An 8,770-nucleotide genomic window follows, 5' to 3' on the forward strand; every position below is an offset into this window, starting at 1 on the left:
TTTTGGTTAGAAATGCTGTACTTTGGCAAGGCATTAAAGACAAGGTCCTGCCACCCTGACCAATTGAATCTAAAAGTTCCAAAACTTGGAGAATATGCTCAGTAACATGGCCTCAATTCCTTCTTCAGTTAAGAACATGAAAAGCAAAGATTAAGTTATTCATCACATTTGCTGTTGCTGGGACCACACTGGAAACTATGGTGGCTGTTCTGATTATCCACATATCAACCGAGATTACACTTCAGAACCAATTGTGAAACAATTTTGGGACATCTGAACAGACTCTTTGGGTAGAATCTCCCATTACAGAGTTTAAGTATGGCATCAGACACATTAGAAACCACCACTTCTGCTCAGGGTTAGGAAAGGTTTTCTTGCACAATCACGCATTACCAGAGCACATGAGTGGTTTCCAACCTGAATAGTGAATCTTGTGATGTGGAAGGATGAGAAATTCTCACACCCTGCCAGGACCTTCCAGGGTCAAAGGCCACCTGGTTAGAACTTTATTCACTGCAAGGCTGGAGCACGACTGGAGCCTATGTTAGTCACCTCACTACTCCCTGGGAAGGTGTCACACAAAACAGAAACTGGCCCATGTCTCAGTAACGGCAGGTTCTGCTCCAGGTTGCCCACAAAGGAGGTCCTCTTCCCAAGTGATGGCAGCAGAAATTCCTCCTATCAGAGCTGGGTGACCTGGATCTAGGTGGCAGGTCAGCACCAGGGGCTCACACTAAAGAGCCCGGAGACAGCGCAGAATGAGAAGGCATTATCTCTTGCACTCTGCAAGGTGCCAGCTATTCCAAACCTCACCACTTTCGAGAAGTAGGTCACAGAGCTGGCAGGGGAGAACCCTGATAGTGTCTGCACCAACAGAGAGACAGGATTGTCACAGGAAGCCAGCGAGGGAGTCTGTAGTCTGCTGCTCTCAGATAGACAAGGTCAGAAATCGCACGGCACCAACAGGTTTATTTGAAAACACAAGCTTTCAGAGCCTCAGTCCTTCTTCAGGCTGGTGTCGCATGATTTCTGACCTTGGCTGCCCTAGTCCAACACCGACACCTCCACATCTCTGATATACAGACAGCATCAGATGTTAGTTATTTACAGAACTTGCTCATTCAGCATCTAGCTCTTTCTCTTCTCCACTGCAGATACCATAGGCCACCAGAAGAAAACAAGGCACAAAATGTCAAAACATCTCCCTGCAGCAGCAGCACTGCCTCAGAGGATGATTGAGTCATAAAGTTATACAGCACAGAAACAGGTCCTTCATTCCAACTTGTCTGTGCCGATCAGACATCCTAATCTGACCTAGTCCCATTTGCCAGTATTTGGCCTATATCCCTCTAAACACTTCTTATTCAGGTACCTATCCAGATGCCTTTTAAATTTTATAATTATAGGCAGCATCAGAGGAGTGGGAAAGCTGCCGTTTCAGGTCTGAACCCTTCTTCAGACCTGAAACGTCAGCTTTCATCGAATCCCTACAGTGTGGAAACAGGCCCTTCGGCCAAACAAGTCCACACCGACGCTTAGAGTGTCCCACCCAGACCCTTCCCCTTATAACCCATACACCCCTGAACACTACAGGCAATTTAGCATGGCCAATCCACCAAGCCTGCGCATCTTTGGACTGTGGGAGGAAACCGGAGCACCCTGAGGAAACCCACACAGACACAGGGAGAATGTGCAAACTCCACACAGACAGTCACCCGAGGCTGGAATCGAACCCGGGTCCCTGGCACTGTGAGGCAGCAGTGCTAACCACTGTGCCACCGTTCCTGCTCCTCTGATGCTGCCTGGCCTGCTGTGTTCATCCAGCTCTACACCTTGTTATCTTATAACAACCAGTGCATTTTCATTGTCCTCCATTGCCAGTTCAGGCTGCGCTCCCTGGCTATCTGAAAGGAGAAAGGTACACATTGTTACCCACTCATCATTGTTAGCCACTAACAGTCCCCATTAACAGCTATTCACCCACCTAGCCAGATCCTTATCAACTCCTTTGTCTATCTAACTGCTCTTCTCTCGCTTTGGGCTATATCCCCACCTATTGTTTACTCCTTACCCCCTTCACCCGCCCTATCCTCTGCATATAAACTGACATTATCCTCGCTACCATCAGTTCTGAGCAAGGGTTACTCAACCTGAAACGTTAACTCTGATTTCTCTCCACAGATGCTGCCAGACCTGCTGAGCTTTTCCAGCCATTTCTGTTTTTGGCACAAAAGGCAAGTTGTGATTCAGGATGGGGATGAGAGCAGAGTGGTTCTCATCGGCTGCAGCCTGTACGTTAGAAGAGAGTGTACGATGAATGGAAGGTGGGATGTGAGAAGGAGGATCCCAGTCATCCATACACCCCCCAATCTTCTGTGATTTCTCCACTCCATGAGCTCCCTCCTGCCATCACTCAACACCAGGCCTTGGATCCAGCAAGGAATCTAGGCCTCAGCTGCATATCATACTAGCAGCTACCACCTTCATGGTGCAGCTATTTAATGGAATTGACCACCTCCGATGGTGAGCAGAACTTTGGCCCATGGGGTCCTTGATCCTGGGTTAGGCCCATTGCTGCCTGGTTAAGTGCCTAATTGGCACTTCATTCAGCAGGCCTTCCCTGAAAATGCAGGGCCCTTGCCAGTTAGAAATGCCAGTCACCTTCATTAATGTAGAACCAGTTGTACCATTATTTAATGTTTCAGATATGACATTCACTACCCATGCATCTGGCACCAACTGTTGCAGCCACAACACACTTCCCCTTTAAGAACTGCAGTCTAGCTTTAAGCAGTATTTGTTAATCATGACATTGGCCACTGATCAAGTGTCCAACCAAACAATGGAGTTGTTGAGATAACAAGGTGTAGGGCTGGATGAACACAGCAGGCCAAGCAGCATCAGAGGAGCAGAGAGGCTGATGTTTCGACCCTTCATCAGAAATGGGGGAGGGGAAGGGGGTTCTGAAATAAATAGGGAGAGAGCGGGAGGCGGATAGAAGATGGATAGAGGAGAAGATAGGTGGAGAGGAAGCAGACAGGTCGTAGAGGCGGGGATGGAGCCAGTAAAGGTGAGTGTAGGTGGGGAGGTAGGGAGGAGATAGGTCAATCCAGGGAGGACGGACAGGTCAAGGGGGCAGGATGAGGTTAGTAGGTAGGAGATGGGGGTGCGACTTGAGGTGGGAGGAGGGGATAGATGGGAGGAAGAACAGATCAGGGAGGCGGAGACGAGCTGGGCTGGTTTTGGGATGTGGTAGGGGGAGGGGAGATTTTGAAGCTTGTGTAATCCACATTGATATCATTGGGCTGCAGGGTTCCCAAGCGGAATATGAGTTGCTGTTCCTGCAACCTTCGGGTGGCATCGTTGTGGCACTGCAGGAAGCCCAGGATGGACATGTCGTCTGAGGAATGGGAGGGGGAGTTGAAATGGTTTGCGACTGGGAGGTGCAGTTGTTTATTGCGAACCGAGCGTAGGTTTCTGCAAAGCGGTCCCCGAGCTTCCGCTTGGTTTCCCCGATGTAGAGGAGGCCACAATGGGTACAGTGGATGCAGTATACCACATTAGCAGATGAGCAGGTGAACATCTGCTTGATGTGGAAAGTCTTCTTTGGGCCTGGGATGGGGGTGAGGGAGGAGGTATGGGGGCAGGTGTAGCACTTCCTGCGGTTGCAGGGAAAAGTGCCGGGTGTGGTGGGGCTGGAGGGGAGTGTGGAGCGGACAAGGGAGTCACGGAGAGAGTGGTCCCTCCGCAAGGCAGATAAGGGTGGGGAGGGAAAGATATCCTTGGTGGTGGGGTCGGATTGCAGATGGCGGAAGTGTCAGAGGATTATGCGTTGGATCCGGAGTTTGGTGGGGTGGCACGTGAGGATGAGGGGGATTCTTTTTTGGTTGTTATTGTGGGGACGGAGTGTGAGGGATGAGTTGCGGGAAATGTGGGAGACACGGTTGAGGGCGTTCTCGACTCACCTTTACTGCCTCCATCCCCACCTCTTTGACCTGTCTGTTTCCTCTCCACCTATCCTCTCCTCTATCCATCTTCTATCCACCTCCCACTCTCTCCCTGTTTATTTCAGAACCCCCTTCCCCTCCCCCTTTTCTGATGAAGGGTCTAGGCCCGAAATGTCAGCCTTTCTGCTCCTATGATGCTGCTTGGCCTGCTGTGTTCATCCAGCCCTGCACCTTGTTGTCTCGGATTCTCCAGCATCTGCAGTTCCTACTATCCCTGATTCAATGGAGCTGTTAGCACTAGCTGGATGTTGAAAACATTTAAAGCAGTCAGCAGCATGTCGTTGGCATGATGCCCACATTGTGATCATGAAGTAATCACATATCATCATCCCTGGGCGCTTTTTTTAAAAGGGTAATTGAATTTAGGGGTTAAAAGGTTACATTTTGCATAATTCGCAATAACCCATAATTGTGACCTAACATAGACTGAATGTGCTATTGATTGAGATGGCTAAGCAAAATGTTAATAATGTTCATAACTTAGTGTTTCTTCTAATTTAAACATTGCATTGTACATTTGATGTTAAACTGAATGTATCTCATTTTCAGACTGCAGGTCTATTGTGATCCATAAAAGCAAAAGATAGACAAATGTTTTCAATGTACTTTCATCATTATCATGCAGATGAATTTTCCTACTAGTTTCTGTTTAGATTTCAGACTTTCTGCACCTGTATAGAGTACATTGATCATTGCCTGTGTCTTTCGGTCCTATTTATAGATAATAAACAGTCAGCATTAAATATAGTTGAGCATCTGGTATTTCCAATAAACTGTAATCATATTCTGCATATAGCTTACTTGGAGGCCCTTATAACTGAATAGCCTGAGGAGACATCATTAGGGGGAATTCACAGAAAAATGAAAATTTTGTTTGGTCTAAATCTATTCACCATCTAGCTCACCATGGCAATCTCTGCACTAAGCTCAGTAAGATGACTTGAACTCATTCTCTTGAATTCTGAAATCCCACTTCAGGAAAATCCCAGAGAATGGCAGGTCTTCCAGAGTTGCCTCCAGAGATCACCTGTTTGAATGAATTGTCAGGAAATGTGAAGAAAACTTTTTACAATGTGGGTTTTTAAAAAATTGATTCCCAGCATGTGAACATCACTGACCATTACCATCAATTCATCTGCATGATAATGATAAACCTACATTGAAAGTATTAGTATCTCTTGGTTTTACAGATCACAATCACCAGCATTTATTGCCCATCCCTAATGACTCAGAGGGCAGTTAAGAGTTAGCCACATTGCCATGGAACTAGAGTTACACAGAGGACAGACCAGGCAAGGATAGCAGATTTCTGAACTGGCATGAGTGAACTAAGATGAGTTTTTTCCTCCCAAACACCAGCTATGGTTTTGATTAGACTCTCAATTCCAGATTTTTATTGAATTCAAATTCCACCAAATGCTGTGGCAGGATTCGAACCCAGATTGAAAAGGTGCATTTTCTGGGTTTCTGGATTAATAGCCTAGCAATAATTACAGTAGGCCATTGCTTCCCCTTGAGGGAAATAAATGTGCCCAACACACTACCAAGTGCATTTGTCAGAGTACTGAAACAGGAAAATAGGAACAGGAGGAAGTTGTTCGGCCCTTTGAGACTGTTCTGCCATTCGTTATGATCATGGCTCATCATCCAACTCAATAGACTGTCCCTGCTATTTCTCCCCTATTTTTTTGAAGCATTTGGCTCCAAGTGCTATATTCAATTCATTCTTGAAATTGTACAATGTTTTGGCCTCAACCACTTTCTCTGGCAGAGATCTCGACAGGTTCACCGTTCTCTGGGTGAAGAACTTTCTCTTTGACTTACTCTTAAATGGCTTACCCTATATCCTTAGCCTGTGAGCTCTAGTGATGGACTCTCTGGTCGTTGGGGACATCTTCCCTGCATTTACCCTGTCTACTCCTGTCAGAATTTTATAGGTTTCTATGAGACTCCTCTCATTCTTCTAAACTCCATAGAATAAAGTTCTGTACAAGGTAGCTTCTCTTTATCACATCAGTTCTGCCATTCCAGGAATTAGGCCTGTAATCCTTTGTGGCACTTCCTCCATAGTCAGAACATCCTCCCTCAGATAAGGAAATGAAAACGGCACATAATATTTCAGTTGTTGTCTCTCCAAAGCCCTGTACACTTGCAGCAAGACATCCTGCTCCCATATTTGAAACTTCTTGCGATGAAAACCAATATAACATTTGCCTTCTTCACTGCCTGTAGCGATATGCTTACTTTCTGTGACTGGTGTACAATAACTCCCAGGTCTTGCTACACCTCCCCCTCTCCCAATCTATTACAATTCAGATAATAATCTCCATTCCTGTTTTATTATCAAAATAGATAACCTCATATTAATCCACACTATACTTCATCTGCCATGCATTTGCCAATTCACTCAATTTATCCAAATCACACAGAAGAAACTTTGCATCCACCTCACAGTTCACCCTTTTACCCACCTTTGTGTTATCTGCAAATTGGGAGATATTACATTAAGTTGCCTCATTAATATATATTGTGAATAGCTAGGGTCCAAGCACTGACCATTATGGAAATAAAGTGAATGAAAATGACCCATTTATTCTTACTCTTTGTTTCCTGTTTGTCAGCCGATTCTCTATCTATATCAATACACTACCCCGAATCCCATGCACATTACTTTTACAAGCTCATCTCTTGGGTTGGACCTGCTAAAAATTTAAGTCAATCACATCCACTAGTTCTCCCTTATCAACCCTACTAGTTATTTCCTCAAAAAATTGCAATAGATTGTCAAGCATAATTTCCTTTTCGTAAATCCATGCTGACTCCATCTTGTCTGCCATCTCTTTGTTCCCCATTATAACCTACCCTGTTTCTGATTGTACGGGACAAACATATAGCTTCACTCATCTTTTTCTCTTCACATATATAAAGAAATTTCTACAATCAGTCTGTGTGTTGCTCACAAGCTTACACTTGAACTTAATATTTTCCCTCTTAATCAACACTTTTGTCCTCCTTTGCTTAAGCCTAAGCTGTTTCCAACTCTTAAGTTCGCAGCTTTTTTCTTGGAAAATTTGTACGCTCCTTCTTTGGTTCTAATATGATCTCAAATTTCCCTTGTTATTCATGGTTGGGCCATATTTTCCCACTTAATTTTGGTGACAGACTGGAATTGCTGCAGTTCCTTCATGTAGTCTTTAAATGATTGCCATTGTCTACCCACCATTGTCCCTTTAAATATTGGTTCCTAATTTATCATAGTTAGCCCATGCCTCATATCATTGTACTTTCTTATCTTTAGATTCAGAACCCTAGTCTCAGAATCAAATTTGTCGCTCTTCATCATAATGAATAATACTGCCGTATTAAGGTCACTCTTCCCCAGGGAGCCTCATACAGGTAAGTTGCCAATTTTTCCTTTCTCATTATATAATACCCAGTTTAGAATGGCCTGTCCTATAGTTGGTTCCTCAATGTATTGATCCAGAAAATCATCTTGTACACACTGCTGGAATTTCTCTTCTATGGTATTGTTACTGACTTGATTTTCCCAATCTGTGAGCCAACTAACATCACCTATGATTACAGTCGTACCTTTATTGCTTGTGTCTGTAATTTCCTGTTTAATGCCTTGCCCAACATTACCACTCAATTTGGGGGTCTACTTACAACCCACCACTATTATTTTCTGCCATTGGTATTTCTAAGCTATACACTTAACATATTTCTCTTCACTGGAGATAATATCCTTCCTCGCTATTTTGTTAATCTCCTCTTTAATCATCAATGCTACTTCACTTCCTTTTCCACTTTGTCTGTCCTTCCTAAAAACTGAATACCCCTGGATATTCAGTTCCTATCCCAGGTCACCATGCAGCCACGTCTCTGTAATTCCAACCATATCATATCTGTTTATGTCTATTTGTACAACCAATTCACCCACTTCATTGCACATTAAGACACAAACTCTTAAGTCTTGTCTTCTGAACACTTTTAGCCCTGTTCACATTGTTTTGCAATGCAGCTTGAATTCGCTGCCTATCACTGATCTTATTTCCTATCCTGTCTTTTGTTTTTGTCCCTGCCTCCCTTTGTCTCCCTGTATAGGTTCCCTGAATTTTCTTCACAACTTACTAAATGCCCACGAAAAATGTGAATAAACTGAAGTAGCAAAGGGCATAGATACACATAACACAAAAAAGGGAGTTAAAGAGAAAAATTAACCAAAGTCAAAATAAATGGAGGTTATGAAGTCCATCCTATAGAATATTTGTAAAGGTAAAATCAGGTTTATAGGTGGGCTAAAAGCTAGAAAAATTGTTCATTGTTAAACAAGTTTAAAATTTTTAGAGATAGAGAGAAGAAATTACAAGAACTTCAGTGAGGGCATTTGGAAGGTATTACCCTCACATAGATTCTAGTTATTCACTCTCGGGATGAGGGTGTTGCTGACCAGGCAGCATTTATTGCCCATCCCTAATTACCCAGAGGGCAGTTAAGAGTCAACCACATTGCTGTGGGTCTGGAGTCACATGTAGGCCAGGCTAGGTAAGGATAACAGTTTCCCTCCCCAAATAGTATTAGTAACCAGATGGGTTTTTTTTCCTGACAGTTGACAATGGTTTCACGGCTGACATAAGAATCTTAATTCCAGAGATAGTAAGAACTGCCGATGCTGGAGTCAGAGATAACACAGTGTGGAGCCGGAGGAACACAGCAGGCCAGGCAGCATCAGAGGAGCAGGAAAGTTGACATTTCGGGTCGGG

The sequence above is a fragment of the Rhincodon typus genome, chromosome 2, assembly GCF_021869965.1.
Source record: "Rhincodon typus isolate 14 chromosome 2, sRhiTyp1.1, whole genome shotgun sequence".
Lineage (NCBI taxonomy): Eukaryota > Metazoa > Chordata > Chondrichthyes > Orectolobiformes > Rhincodontidae > Rhincodon > Rhincodon typus.